Raw genomic sequence first — 15,582 nt, 5'->3', positions numbered from 1 at the left:
AGCCGAAAGGGCCCCCCCTGAGCGGCTGTGCTGGAAGGGGCTGCTCGGGCCGCTTGCAGCCGGTTGTGGGCAGGGGCGTTTCCATGGCAAGTGCCAGGGCTGTGTGATGTGGGGCCTGCGGGTGCCCAGGGGCCACTGTGACACTGCGGGGCCTCTTGGAACCAAGAGGACATTGTGACACTGTGGGGGCTCCTGGAACCGAGGGCACATTGTGAGCCTTTGGGCCCCGCCCTGGCCTGGGGTGTTTGAGGAGCCCCCCGGGTGGCCAGTCCAGCTGAGGGCCGGGGCAGGAGGAGAGGCCGCTGGTGGGCCAGTGCTGGGCTCCCCAGCACTGTGCCGAGGCAGCCGCCTCCAGCCCAGGCCTCCTCCGGCCGCCGCCCTCAGCTGCAGCAGCGGCAGCCTCAGGGCAGCCGGGCCCGGCCTGGTCCCTGGGTGGGGAGGGGACAGGAGAGGCAGCACAGTCAGGGCAGGGCTGTTGAGTCAATCCTCTGCTGCTTTACAATCTACTCCAAATTCTTTTGATTTGTTTGGGGAACTTTGTTCAACTCAGCTCTGTGCTGCTCAGCAAGAGCACTTTCCTTGACCGGGCAGGAATTCTCACCCTCCCCATTGCTCTCAGCCTGAACCCTGGACAGCTCTGAGGTCCCAAAGGGCTCCCTGTGCCCCAGTGCAGAGTCAGGAGAGCTGCTCTGCCCACAAGTGACCTGCTGGTCAGCACACAGGTTCCCTGTGCTATTTGCACCTCTCTATTGGTAGGCGATCCATTTCAAAGATGCCTGAAAAAAAGTGGGTTTTTGTGAAGACTCCACTTGCAAAATCAATTCCTCCCAACTCTTCCCTCTTTCCCTGTGCAGCTGAGCAGAGGGCGATGCAGAGGAGTGCTCAGGCTCTGCTACCTGGAGCTGTCCCTGCCAGCATCTGCTTCCCCGTGCCCAGGGCTGGGCCCTGGCAGTGCATCCAGAGCCCATCCAGCCCTGGGTGCTCAGCTCTGCCCTGCAGAGCCCTCCCAGCACAGGGCACTCTGGTGCCCAGGGGCACCTCTGGCTGGGCAGGCTCTGATGTCAACAACAGAGCAACCCTGAGGAGGCTGGAAAAGCACCACTGCTGCTGCCTGTGAGGCCCAGGGTGCTGATTTCTGACACTCTCTGCACCATTGCCCTCGAAGAAGAAGAGCTTTGGATTTTCCATGCTTCCTCCTGAATGGAGACATGAATTGATCTTTCTCATTGCCCGTCCCTGGGAACCCGAAGCAGAACACTGGAAGTACAGGATCCTTCCCTTTCAGGATGCCCCTGCCTTGCTGCATTTCTTGAAAATTCCTCTTAGAAACCTCCAGCAGTGCCCTCAGCCCTGCTGGGCTGTGCAGAGGAGCTGCTCCTGGGCAGAGCTGCCCGCTTGCCAGGAGCTCCCTGTGTGCCAGGAGCCCGGCCCAGCTGAGCAGCACAGCAACAACCCCAGGCATTGAATGACCCTCGGGGGTTGGTGCTGAGTCCCTGAACATCAGACAAAGAGCAAGTTAAAGAAACCTCCAAAGAATTCCAAGTCAGATCCAAGTCCACAGTTTCTCATGGCATTAATGGGTCCCACTGAGGGCCAGCACTCAGAAATTGTCCCCTGCTTCCAGTCAGAGCCGAAAACTGGAGGCAGTGATGACAGGTGGGGACAAGCAAAGTCCCGGGGTCTGTGATGCTGAATAAATCTGGATTTGTTTTGTTCTTGCAAAGGGCCAAGGCCTGACCCCCAGCCCCTGGGAAGGGAGATCCTGTGCCTGCCTCATTCCTCAGGGCTCTTGCTGGGGCTCTGGGATGTGAGGATGTGCAATGGCAAGGGCAGGAGCATGGGGCAACACCTCTGTCTTGGATGAGACTGAAGTGTTTTGCTAAGGAGGATGAGTTACGGGGAAACCCAAACTCCTCCCTCTAAGCACCTGTAAATTTGAAATTAAGAGACTCCAATTGAGGAAGTATAAAGAAAGGAAAAATAACAGCTTTTTATTAAAGGATATCTGTGTATTGGCAGAACAACAAAAAGGGGAAAAGGGAAAAAGGGGAAAAAGGGGCTCTTCCCACGAAACTCGCGCTGTCTGTGGCTGGCTGTGGCCGGGAATTCCCCCTTTTGGCCGATGAACACACGCCACTGCCAACACGGGAGCGGAGGAGGGAAAGGGCGACCTCCTCCCCAGAAGGTTCCTCTGGAGGGGGGTCAAACCTGTCCCGTGAAGTCCGAGCAGGTCCGGGCTGGGGGTAGAACAGGGTGCAGGAAACGAAGGCAAACGGGAACCAGCAAACAGCCAGATGAGCAGGCCGAGAACAAAAGGACCTCGGAGCCTCTTCAACACACCCCTTGCCTGAGTTAAGGCCAAAGTGAAGGGCCTTGCCCTTTGCCCGGGAGAAAGCAAAAAACTCCACCCCCCCAGAGCCTTCTGAGGGCTCCCAATCTGCAATGTGGGCTGGGCCAGTTCTTTTGGGGGTGTGAGTCACCCAAGGCAAAGCCCCCTCCCCCATTCAACATCTTTCTTTTCCAGTGGGGCAGGGGAAGGAAAAATTCCTGCTTGGTTTTTTAGAAGAAGTAAAGCCATGACAGGGATCCCCTCCCCCCTGCCCTCACTGCCCCCCAATAACAGGGACTGGGGAGAACTGGGAAGCTTTACTGGGAACACTGGGAGCAGCCGGCTGGGGTCAGAATAAAAGCAGGATGGAGGGGACACACGACCCCCCAAACTCAGCGTGGGGATGGACTGGGGGGTCCCAGCTGGGCCCGAGGCCATGGGGAGGGGCTGCGGCCGCCGGTGGCTCAGGAGCTCTATGGGGAGAGAAAAGGGGGTGAAAGCGGGGTGGGGGGACAGGGGGGACACAGAGGCTGTGGGAGAGCAAGGGGGGGGGACACGACCCCTTTACCTTCTCCCGCAGGTAGAAGCCGAGCCCCAGCGCCAGGAAGACCAAGCCCAAGACGAAGCCCCCGACCCCCACCAGGATCTTGCTGCAGACGGTGTCCGGTGGCATCTCTGCGAACAGGTGGGTGGTCGGCACGCCCAAAACCACCCATGGACCACCCGACACCCCACAAACCCCATTCTGGTCTCTCCCAGCCCACCCAGCACCTTTGGGATCCCACCAAGCCCCTCCCAGCCCCTTTAGGACCCTCCAACCCCCATCCCATCACCCTCAGGGCCCCCCAAAACCTCTCCCAGTCCCTTCCCATCCCCCTCAGGACTTCTCAGAACCCCTCCCAGTCAACCCAAGACCTCACAAACTTCAGGAGTGGTCTGGAAAGGCTGGAAGGAAAACTCCCTCCCAGCTGCCCCTAGGACTACCCAAAGCCCCTCCCAGCCCTCCCAGCACCCACCAACCTCCTTCTCAGCTTCTCCATTGCCCCCTGAGCCCTTCCTGTTCCCCCCCAGTCTCCTGCCCAGTCACCCCCAGTTGCCCCCTTTCCCCCCGGCCCCCCTGCCAGTGTGCCCCTGGTGCTGGGGGGGCCGGGCCGTACCCCAGTGCCGGCTGAGGGGGTGCTCCAGGTTGACGTGCTCCACCTGGCAGCTGTAGGTGACCCCACGCCGGGGGGGCATTTCCAGCATCACCAGCACCTGGTAGGTCCAGTCCCCGTTGGGGACCACGTCGGTGGCCACCACGTGCTCCGGCAGCTCCTGCCCATCCTGGAACCACCTCACCTGCACCGGCACAGGGTAGAAATCCATCACGGAGCAGAGCAGGCGGCCGGGGCCGGGCTGGGAGCTCGACGGCACCAGCGAGATGGACACGCTGGGGGGCACTGGGAGGGACGGGGGAGACACTGGGCTGAGTTGGGGGGCACTGGGAGAGAGGGCAGAGGGCTTGGAGGACATTGGTAGGGATTGGGATGGCAGTGGGAGGGACTGGGATGGCAGTGGGAGGGACTGGGAATAGACTGAGGTAGAAGGGGATGGGCTGGGAGGGCAGTGGGGAGAGAGTTGGGAGATGTGGGAGTGAAGTGAGAACGACTGGGAATGGAGTGAGAGTTTCTGGGAGTGGATTGAGAGGGACTTGGAATGACTGGGATGGACTGGGAATGACTGGGATAGACTGGGAAGGAAGCGATCGGGACTGGGAGGCTGAGTCGTGGTGAGGGATCTCTTTGGTTTGGGTGTGCCTGGCAACTGGAGCATCATCAGAGAGACGCGCTGGGATTGGCTGAGGGGCGTGAGCTCGGTGGCCCCAACCGGGTGGAGACGCGGGGGGGGCCCTGGGAGAGACTGGGATGGACTGGGAAGAACTGGGAGGGGGCAAAAGGCCACGGGACGGGCACAGGGAATGCTGAGGGGTCTGGGGTGATTCCCAGGGAGAGTTTGAAGGGCTCCAGGCAGGGGCCGTGGGGACCCGCTCTGCCCCACGCTCACCTCTCCTCTCCACGCTGAACGGGCTGAACAGCTTGTAGTTATGCCGGCAGTGCCTGTCCACCCTAGCCCGTATGTACTCCATCCATCCTTGGTTCCGGTTCCCGTACCTGGCCAGGATCGCCCCATACGGGGTGTCCCCCACAAAGACCCCCATATCGCTGTCGAAGTGCATGAACTGCTCCCGGTTGTAGACGAACCTCTGCACAAACCTCACCCGCTCGGTGCCGTTGATGAAGTGACACTCGCACTTTGCCATGTGCTGGAACACCCCTGTGTGTGCAGGACACGGGTCAGGGGGTGCCCCATCCCCACCCATCATCCCTCACCTCAGCCCCCCACAGCAGGTTGGGAGCTTAGGGGGCCACCCCGGACCCCCCTTTCCCACCCCCCTCCGCCCCAGCACCGGCTCTTGGCTGGGGGGGAACCCCCTCATCAGCCCCCCGGGGATGGACAGGGGGGTTGGGGACCCACCTCCAGTGCGGATCCGACCCCCACAGAGCCCCAGGGAACCGATTCAGGGTTCAAGGGACACCCAGGGACCTCCAGGGCACCCCTCTGTCTGCTCTCCCACACCCCCTTGTCCCCCTCTCCCATCCCCCTTTCCCACCGTCCCCACAATCCCCAGACCCCCCCCGCCCTCACTTTGGGGCTCCCACACCCCTCCCACTCACTCCGAGCTTTCCAATCCCCCTCGCACTCACTTTTAGGGCTCCCACCCCCTCTTTTCTCCCCTCTTTCCCCCCCTTTCCCACCCTTCCCACCCCCCCCGCTCACCCGACAGCTCCTCGCCCGCAGCCGGGGGGCTCCCAGCACCACCAGCACCGCCAGCACGGCCCCAGCTCCCCGCACACGCTCCATGCCCAGCGCCGGACAGCTGCTGACAGCCCCAAACCAGCCGGGCGGCGCCGTTTTGGGGGGTTTGGGGCGCGCTGGGCTTGGCTGAGGGCGCAGTTGGGGCCCTTTTTTCGAGGCGTCTTCCCGGCGACTGATGAGTCATCAGCGCGGCGCGCTGGGATTGGGCGCGGGCGGCGTGGGTGCTTTGGGATTGGCTGAGGGCCGTTGGGGGCGTGTCCAAGCCCCTGTTTTCCGATATTTTCGGTCTGGGAGTGATCCAACCCCCCTGTCTCTGGGATTTTTTTTAGACTAGAAGAGCCAATAATCCCGTGTTCTCAAGATTTTAAGGATCTGAATGTTCCCACCCCCCTGTTCCTGTGTTTTTTAGATGCTGATGGTGCCCGAACTGCTCTTTTATACGATTTGAGGAACTGGGAGTGCCCAAACCCCCGTGTTCTTAGAAATTTACGGGTCTAGGAGTAAATAACACCCTCTTTCTCAGGATTTTGTGGTTCTGGGACAGCCCAAAACTCCCTGTTCCTGATTTATTGGGAGGCTGACATTGCCCAAGCCCTCTTGTTCCCAGGATTTTTGGAGTTTGGTTGTGTCCAAACCACCTTTCTCCAGGATTTTATGGGTCTGGGAGTGCCTAAACCCCCCTGTTCACAGGAGTATTAGGATGTGGAAATGTCCTAACCCCTCTATTTAAGTATTTTGGGGTCTGGGACTGCCCTATCCACCTTGTTTCTTTGACTTTTAGGGTCTAGGAGAGCCCATACCCCCATGTTCCCAAAATTTTTGGGGTCTGAATGTTCCCATCCCCCCTGTTCCTAGGAGGTTTTGGGTCTGGGAGTGCCTAAAACCACCATTCCCAGGTTTTTTAGGGTCTAGATGTGCCCAAACCCCATGTTCCCAGGATTCTGTGGTTCTGAGGGTGCTCAAACCCCATGTTCCCAGGATTCTGTGGTTCTGAGGGTGCCCAAACCCCCTGTTCCCAGGAGTTTTAGGATCTGGGAGTGTCAGAACCCCTCTGTTCCTACAATTCTGTGGGTCTGGGGATGCCCAAACCCCCCTGTTCTCACTATTTTTGGGGTCTGGGAGTACCTTAACCCCCTTTTTCAAAAATGTTTGGGGGTTGAGAGATCCCAACCCCCCCTGTTTTTAGGGTTATTGGAAGCCTTACATTCCCCAAACCCCCCTGTTCCCAGGATTTTGCGGGTTTGAATTTGCCCAAATGCCCTGTTCCCGGATTTTGAGGGGCTGATGTTTCCCAAACTCCCCAGTTCCCAGGATTTTGTGGGTCTTAGTGTGCCCAATCTCAATGTTCCCGGGAGTTTTAGAGTCTGAGAGTGTCCAGTCCCTCTTGTCCACTGTTTTTGGTCTGGATGTACCCAAGCAACATTTCTCTAGGATTTTGTGGGTTTGGGAGTGCCCAACCCCTTGTTCCCAGTATTTTTAATGTCTGGGAGTGCCCAAACCCCCCCGTTCCCAGGATTCTCGCAGCCCCCCCACTTCTCCCCAACAACCAGGACTGCAGAGCACTAAGAAGCTTTACTGGGAACACTGGGAAAAGCTGGTTGGGGTGAGAACAAAAGCAGGGAAGGGAGGGACAGGCGACCCCCCAAATGAGCGCAGGGTTTGGGGGGTCCTGGCTGGGCCTGAGGCCACGGGGAGGGGCTGCGGCCGCCGGCGGCTCAGGAGCTCTGTGGGGAGAGAAAAGGGGGTGAGAAAAAAGGGGCTGGGGGGGCAGGGGGGGCACAGAGGCTGTGGGAGAGCAAGGGGGGGACACAACCCCCGTTTGGGGACCCCCCCTTTACCTTCTCCCACAGGTAGAAGCTGAGCCCCAGCGCCAGGAAGACCAAGCCCAAGACGAAGCCCCCGACCCCCACCAGGATCTTGCTGCGGACAGTGTCCAGTGGCATCTCTGTGGGGAACCGGGGGGGTCAGCACCCCCAAAACCTCCCAGAGACCACCTGGCACCCCACAAACCCTCTCCCACTCTCCTCCAGCCCACCTAGCACCCCCTGAAACCTCCTGCCAGTCCCTTCCCATCGTATGTGGGAACCCACTGAGCCCCTTTAGGACCTGGTAACCTGTGGAAAGTATTGCAGAAACATGGCTGATAGAAAGGGGACATGAGAGAGATGCTATAGCTCTGGTCCCACGGTAAGAGAAAACTATTAGAAGGTCACAGTGTTTGAGAAACTGGGTATGTGACAGAAGAGAAGGATATAGCGGATGGGAAAGCTGAGCAAATAGCAAACAAGTAACCATAAGAAGGTTAAAGAATCAGCATTTGCGCAAATATAACTTAGGTAATTAGAAGCCAATGATGAGCTTAGTTTTTGTAATATCTATGAGCCTAATTATTAACCTTTATAAGCACAAAGCACACAGCAATAAAGTTGGATAAGTTATTGATCAATTTTGTGGTCTAAAAGTGTCTTTATCCCGTCGTCTACAACAGTAACCCCCCTTCCCATCACCCCCAGGACCCCACTGGATCTCTCCCAGTCCCTTCCCAGCCCCCTCCTTCGACTTCCTCAACCGCCTCCTGGTCACCCCAAGCCCCCCCAACCTCCATCCCATCCCATCCCATCCAGTTTCCCCTGAACTCCTTACCAGCTGCCCCCAGCAGCCATCAACCTCCTTCTCACCCTCTCCATTTACCTCGAACCCCTTCCCGTTCCCCCCCAGTCTCCCTCTCAGTTGCCCCCAGGGCCCCCTTTCCCCCCGGTCCCCCTGCCAGTGTGCCCCTGGTGCTGGGGGGGCCGGGCCGTACCCCAGTGCCGGCTGAGGGGGTGCTCCAAGGCTGACGTGCTCCACCTGGCAGCTGTAGGTGACCCCACGCCGGGGGGGCATTTCCAGCATCACCAGCACCTGGTAGGTCCAGTCCCCGTTGGGGACCACGTCGGTGGCCACCACGTGCTCCGGCAGCTCCTGCCCATCCTGGAACCACCTCACCTGCACCGGCGCAGGGTAGAAATCCATCACGGAGCAGAGCAGGCGGCCGGGGCCGGGCTGGGAGCTCGACGGCACCAGCGAGATGGACACGCTGGGGGGCACTGGGAGGGACGGGAGAGACACTGGGCTGAGTTGGGGGGCACTGGGAGAGAGGGCAGAGGGCTTGGAGGACATTAGTAGGGATTGGGATGGCAGTGGGAGGGACTGGGATGACACTGGGAGGGTCTGGGAATAGACTGGGGGAGAAGGGGATGGGCTGGGGGGGCACTGGGGAGAGAGTTGGGAGATGTGGGAGTGAAGTGAGAACGACTGGGAATGGACAGAGAGGGTCTGGGAGTGGATCGAGAGGGTCTGGGAATGGAGTGAGATGGACTCTGGGAAGGACTGGTCTGGACTGGGAAGGATACGATCGGGACTGGGAATAAACTCTTTGGTTTGGGTGTGCCTGGCAACTGGAGCATCATCAGAGAGACGCGCTGGGATTGGCTGAGGGGCGTGAGCTCGGTGGCCGCAGCCGGGTGGAGACGCGGGGGGGCACTGGGAGAGACTGGGATGGACTGGGGTGGACTGGGGAGCACTGGAGGGGACTGGGATGGACTGAGATGGACTGGGAAGAACTGGGATAGGGCAAAAGGACTCGAGACAGGCACATGGGGGGCTGAGGGGTCTGGCGTAATTCCCAGGGAGGGTTTGAGGGGCTCCAGGGTCATTCCCGGGGCAGGGCCCGAGGGGACCCGCGCTGCCCCACGCTCACCTCTGCGGTTCACCAGGAACGGGGTGGACACCTCGTAGTTGTACCCGCAGTATGTTTGCACAAAATCCCGCATGATCTCCATCCATACCTGGTTGCTGTTCCAGTCCCTGGCAATCTTCTCCCTACCCGGGCTGTCCCCCACATAGACCCCCAAATCTCTGTCGAAGTGCACGTACTGCTCCCGGTTGTAGAAGTGCCTCTCCAGGAACCTCACCCGCTCGGTGCCGTTGATGAAGTGACACTCCTTTTTTCCCACAAACTGGAACACCCCTGTGTGTGCAGGACACGGGTCAGGGGGTGCCCCCTCCCCCCCTCCCATCATCCTCCAGCCCCCCACAGCAGGTTGGGACCTCAGGGGGCCACCCCGGACCCCCCTTTCCCACCCCCCTCTGCCCCACGGACGCCCCAGAAACGGCTCTTGGTAGGGGGGGAACCCCCCATCAGCCCCCCGGGGATGGACAGGGGAGTTGGGGAACCCTCCACTGACGACCTGATCCCCCCCAGAGCCCCAGGGAACCGCTCCAGGGCTCAAGGGACACCCAGGGACCCCCAGGGCACCCCTCTGTCTGCTCTCCCACACCCCCTTGTCCCCCTCTCCCACCCCTTTCCCACTGTCCCCACAATCCCCAGACCCCCCACACTCACTTTCGGGCTCCCACCTCTCCCACTCAGTCCGGGACTTCCAACCCCACTCCCACTCACTTTTGGGGCTCCCACCTCCTCTTTTCTGCCCTCTTGCCCCCTTTCCCACCCCCTTTCGCCCGCAGCCGGGGGAGCTCCCAGCACCACCAGGACTGCCAGCACGGCCCCAGCTCCCCGCACACGCTCCATGCCCAGCGCCAGACAGCTGCTGACAGCCCAAAACCAGCCGGGCGGCGCCGTTTTGGGGGGTTTGGGGCGCGCTGGGCTTGGCTGAGGGCACAGTTGGGGCCCTTTTTTCGAGGTGTCTTCCCGGCGACTGACGAGTCATCAGCGCGGCGCGCTGGGATTGGGCGCGGGCGGCGTGGGCGCTTTGGGATTGGCTGAGGGCCGTTGGGGGCGTGTCTAAGCCCCTGTTTTCCGATATTTTTGGGTCTGGGGTTGATCCAATCCCCCTGTGCCCTTTTGGTCTAGAAGAGCCAAGAATCCCGTGTTCTCAAGATTTTAAGAGTCTGAATGTCCCCAACCCCTTTTTTCCTGTGTTTTTAAGGTGCTGATGGTGCCCAAACTGCTCGTTTTTAAGATTTGAGGAACTGGGTGGGCCCAACCCCCCCTGTTTGCACAAATTTAGGAGTCTAGGAGTAAATAACACCCTCTTTTCCAGGACTTTGTTGTTCTGGGACATCACAACCCTCCCTGGTTCTGGTTTATTGGGAGGATGACATTGCTCAACCCCCCCTGTTCCCAGGATTTTTGGAGTCTGGGTGTATCCAAACCACCTTTCTCCAGGATTTATAATGTCTGTGATGTCCAAACCCCCCCTGTTCCCAGGAGTCTTAGGGTATGGGAGTATCTAAGTTCCTCTATTCCAATATTTTGGAGTCTGACAGTGCCCCAAACTCTGGTTCGTGGGACTTTTATGGTCTAGAAGAGCCCATACCCAGATGCTCACAAGATTTTTGGGTCCAGAATGTTCCCAGCCCCTCTGTTTCTATGATTTTAAGGGTCTGGAAGTGTCCAGACCCCTCATTCCTAGGATTTTTAGGGTCTGCATGTGCTTAAACCATCTTTCTCCAGGATTCTGTAGTTCTGAGAGTGTCCAAACCTCCCTGTTCCCAGGAGTTTTAATGTCTGAGAGTATCCAAATCCCCCGTTCCCAGGATTTCTGCAGTCTAGGAGTGTCCACATCCCTCTTTTGTGATATTTCGGGGTCAGGGAGTGTCCAAACCCTCCTGTTGCCAGGATTTTTGAAGCCCCTCCCCTTCTCCCCAGTCACCAGGCGTGCAGAGAACTGGGAAGCTTCACTGTGTGCGGGGAGCTGGGGACAGGGTGATGTCCCACATCCTCCTTTTCGCCCCCTTTCTGACCTCTCCCACCCCTTTCCCATCATTCCCCACTCCTCAGTCCCGCCCCGCCCGTCCACTTTTGGGGGTTCCACTCCCCTCTCACTGAATTTGGGATTCCCACCACCTCTTTTATGGGGTTTACGTGGGTCCTGGCACCTCTTGGGGTGCGTTGGGTGCCCTGTTGGGGTGCAGATACCCCCACAAAACCCACCAAGAACGATCCATCCTGGGGCCGGTTCTGTCCCCCTCAAACTCTGCTCCCCCCACGGTTTCCCCCTAAGTCACACCCAGCCCCTTCACTCCAGTGAGCAGGACTGCAAAGCACTAAGAAGCTTTACTGGGAACACTGGGAACTCTGCCCCACGGACGCCCCAGCACCGACTCTTGGCTGGGAGGGAACCCCCCCATCAGCCCCCCGGGCATGGGCAGGGGGGTTGGGGACCCCCCCACTGCCGATCCCACCCCCCAGAGCCCCAGGGAACCGCTCCAGGGCTCAAGGGACACCCAGGGACCCCCACGTAACCCCTCTGCCTTATCTCTCACCAACCCCCTTTCCCCCCTCTCACATCCCTTTCCCACCATGCCCCAATCCCCAGACCCCCCCGCCCTCACTTTCGGGCTCCCACCTCTCCCACTCAGTCCGGGACTTCCAACCCCACTCCCACTCACTTTTGGGGCTCCCACCTCCTCTTTTCTGCCCTCTTGCCCCCTTTCCCACCGCCTTTCCCACCCGACCCCCGCTCACCCGACAGCTCCTCGCCCGCAGCCGGGGGGGCTCCCAGCACCACCAGGACCGCCAGCACGGCCCCAGCTCCCCGCACACGCTCCATGCCCAGCGCCGGACAGCTGCTGACAGCCCAAAACCAGCCGGGCGGCGCCGTTTTGGGGGGTTTGGGGCGCGCTGGGCTTGGCTGAGGGCGCAGTTGGGGCCCTTTTTTCGAGGCGTCTTCCCGGCGACTGATGAGTCATCAGCGCGGCGCGCTGGGATTGGGCGCGGGCGGCGTGGGCGCTTTGGGATTGGCTGAGGGCCGTTGGGGGCCCCCGCGGCAGCCCCGGGTCTGGGGGGTTCGGGGGGGTCCGTGGGCTGCGGGGGAGGGGGGAGCTCAGGGCCCACCAAAAATGCCCAGCCAGGGCTCCCGCAGCTCCCACGGGTCTCCAAAATGAGTTGAGGGCGTTCTCTGATTGGCTGAGCTCAGGGAGGGCTCCGTTCCGGACGGGTCTGCCCGGCAGCTGATGACGCGCCAGCAGCGCTCGCTCCCATTGGCTGCTGCTTCTGATCCTGCCCGGGCCTTGGGGGGGCCAAGGTGGGTTTGGGGGGTTCCAGGATTGCTGGGGATGGGGTTTGGAGTGTCGTGGATAGGTGGGAATGAGGGTCTGGGATGCCGGGTATGCCCAATAACCCTCTGTTCATGAGATTTTGGGGAGTCTGGGAGTGTTTGAACCCCCCTGTTCTCAGGACTTTTAGGGTCTGGGAGTGTCCCAACCCCTCTATTCTAATATTTTGGGATCTGGGCGTGCCCAAACCCTTCTGTTTTCACAATTCTGGGGCCTGGGAGTACCTAAACTTCTCTTTTCCAGGAGTTTTTTTGGATCTGGGAGAGCTCAAACCCCCCTGTTTGTAGGGGTTCAGGAGGCTGACATTTGTCCAAACCCCCTTTTCCTAGTATTTTGAGGGTCTGAGAGTGCCCAAACCCCACTGTTCCCAGGATTTTGATGGAGTCTGGGAGTGTCCAAACCTTCTTTTCCAATATTTTGTGCTCTGGGAGTGCCCAAAACCCCTGCCCCTCTGATTTTGAGGGTCTAGGAGAGCCCATACCCTTGTGTTACCAAGATTTTTGAGGTCCTAATGTTCCCAACCCCCCAGTTCCCTTGTTTTTCAGACACTGATGGTGCCCAAACTCCTCTTTTCCAAGATTTGAGGAGTTTGGAGTGCCCAAAGCCCCCTGTTCCTGGGATTTTCAGAGCCCCCTCAATGCCTCAAATAACCAGGACTGCAGAGAACTGGGAATCTTTCCTGGGAACACTGGGAGCAGCCGGCTGGGGTGAGAACAAAAGCAGGGAAGGGGGGACAGACGACCCTCCAAACTCAGCGTGGGGATGGACTGGGGGGTCCCGGCTGGGCCCGAGGCCACGGGGAGGGGCTGCGGCTGCCGGCGGCTCAGGAGCTCTGTGGGGAGAGAAAAGGGGGTGAAAGCGGGGTGGGGGGACAGAGGGGGCACACAAGCTCTGGGAAACAGGGGGGAGACACGACCCCCATTTGGGAACCCTCTTTACCTTCTCCCACAGGTAGAAGCCAAGCCCCAGCGCCAGGAAGACCAAGCCCAAGACGAAGCCCCCGACCCCCCCCAGGATCTTGCTGCGGACGGTGTCTGGTGGCATCTCTGGGGGGAGCCAGGGGGGTCAGCACCCCCAAAACCTCCTCCCACGCACCCCCCGGCACCCCACAGAGCCTGGCCCGCTCTCCCCCAGCCCACCTGGGGGTCCCTCAAACCTCCTGCCAGTCCCTTCCCAGCCCCTCTGCGATCCCACAAAGCCCCTCTCAGCCCCTTTTGGACCCTCCAATCCCCCTCCCATCACCTCCACGACCCCCCTGATCCCCTCCCAGTCCCTTCCCAGCCCCCTCATGACTTTTCAGAACCCCTTCCAGTCAACTCAACCCCCCCCCAGCCTTCCTCCCCTCCCACCCAGGCTCCCCCAAACTCCCTCCCAGTTGCCCCCAGGACTCCCCAAAGCCCCTCTCAGCCCTCCCAGCACCCACCAACCTCCTTCTCAGCTTCTCCATCGCCCCCTGAGCCCTTCCCGTTCCCCCCCAGTCTCCCTCCCAGTTTCCCCCAGTTGCCCCATTTCCCCCCCCGGCCCCCCTGCCAGTGTGCCCCTGGGGCTGGGGGGGCCGGGCCGTACCCCAGTGCCGGCTGAGGGGGTGCTCCAGGCTGACGTGCTCCCCAGTTTCTCCTCCTCATCTGGGGATTTGGGACTTTGTTTTGTTTTCTTCTGAAAGTTTTTGATTGCACTGTTTGTTGTTTATTCAGATTTTTTCAATAAAAAGCTGCTTCTTTTCCTTTTCCACACTTCCACCTGAAGTCTCTGAATTTCTAAGTTCTAATCTTGTTAAACTGGGACACCAGTTTTGGAGAATGCCCGGCCCTGGGAATCTGTGGGTCTGCACTCGGCATTTCACTCCCGGGAAACACTTGGATTTAGGGAAACTCGGAGTAAATATTGGCTTGGACTTCCCTCTGGTCAATATTTCCTTATTCTGGGAATAAATCCCGATGCTCCTTCTGCCAAAACTCCCAGACTTTCGTCCCTGCTGGAAAACCAACTGTGCCATGGGGGAGGCTCCTCCAGACCCTTCCCAGCCTTTTCCAGCTGGGAAAGGGAAAGGGAAAGGGAAAGGGAAAGGGAAAGGGAAAGGGAAAGGGAAAGGTCTTTGGGGTTGTCCCTGCAAACGGGGCAATCCCCTCTGGAATCAGCTTTAATGAGCCCCCAGACATGGCCCAGGAACCAGAGAGGCCCTGGCTGGGAAAAGGGAAGAGCGAGGATTGAAAGCAAAGAAATCAAATGATATAAAGAAATACATCAAATTATATATTCAAAGAAACAAAATTCTATATGCAACTAAATAAAACTATATAAATGCGTAAATCACATTATAGAAACAAGTAAAACAAATTATGGAAACAAATTAAATTATATAAACAAATTATTAAAATTCTATCAACAAAAATATCAGATTATATCTGCTGATAGATCAAATTATATGAATGAATAGATCAAATGTTATATGCTGATAATGAAAATTATATAAACAACTAATTACAAATAAATAAATAAAATGAAACTAATGGTTAAAATTAAACAAGTAAAAATTATATAAACATATAAAAGTATAAATTATATGAAAAAATAAATTATTTAAATATAAATGAAATTTAAAAACAATTGAATGAAATTATAGATGCTAATAAATAAAATTATATGAACAAATAAGTAAAATTGCATAAACAAATATTTTAAAATAATAAACAAATAATTAGAATTTTATATAAATAAATGAAATTATATAAACAGATGAATGGAGTTTTAGATCCTAATAAACAAAATTATATGAACCAATAAATAAAACCCTTGTGTGACATTGCCTGGTATTCCCTGGGCACTGAGGGAAGAAGAGAAGTTTATCAAGGTGCCAAATGCCCACGGAGATCTTGGAAATCAGCTCTCCAGGATGCTTTGCAGGCCTTCTCAGTCAGCTTGAGCTCTTCACATACACTTGTCCTCAGCGTTTTCTCTGAAAGGGTCACTGTGGTCTGAAGGGTCAAACTCAGAAGTGTCGGAACCTGCAGACAGTCCTTCCTTCCGGGCAGAGATGCAGCTGCTTGGGAATGCTATTCCCTGCTCTCAGCTTCCCACAGAGCTATGGGCACACATTCTCCAGGCAGCTCACTGAATGCAGAGTTTCCTTCCAACCTGAAGGGAGTCTTTGCTCTACAACATCTCTGCCCGGTGGCACTGTGTGATTGCAGGCTGGTTCTCCTGGCTCTGCCTGTGTCCTGCTCTCCTTGGAAAGCACCATGTCCGTAAGGATCCAGATGTTGATCCTGATCTCGAAGAGAATCAATAAAACATCATTAAACAGGCATAAAATGTTGAGAATCGATCAATGAAATGCC

General features: G+C 57.7%; 2 pseudogenes; both read right to left on the bottom strand.

Annotated features, from left to right (window-relative positions):
* Positions 1-2,793: 2,793 nt before the first annotated feature.
* LOC127464784 (class II histocompatibility antigen, B-L beta chain-like) lies at positions 2,794-5,397 on the bottom strand (annotated as a pseudogene).
* A 1,360-nt stretch (positions 5,398-6,757) lies between these two features.
* Positions 6,758-11,960, bottom strand: LOC127464783 (class II histocompatibility antigen, B-L beta chain-like; annotated as a pseudogene).
* Between the last annotated feature and the right edge of the window lie 3,622 nt (positions 11,961-15,582).

This window comes from Manacus candei, unplaced genomic scaffold (assembly GCF_025592945.1).
Source record: "Manacus candei isolate 608988 ecotype Guabito, Panama unplaced genomic scaffold, ASM2559294v1 h1tg000270l, whole genome shotgun sequence".
NCBI lineage: Eukaryota > Metazoa > Chordata > Aves > Passeriformes > Pipridae > Manacus > Manacus candei.
Note: the sequence above shows the minus strand (reverse complement) of the source record. Positions and strands in the feature narration are given on the sequence as shown.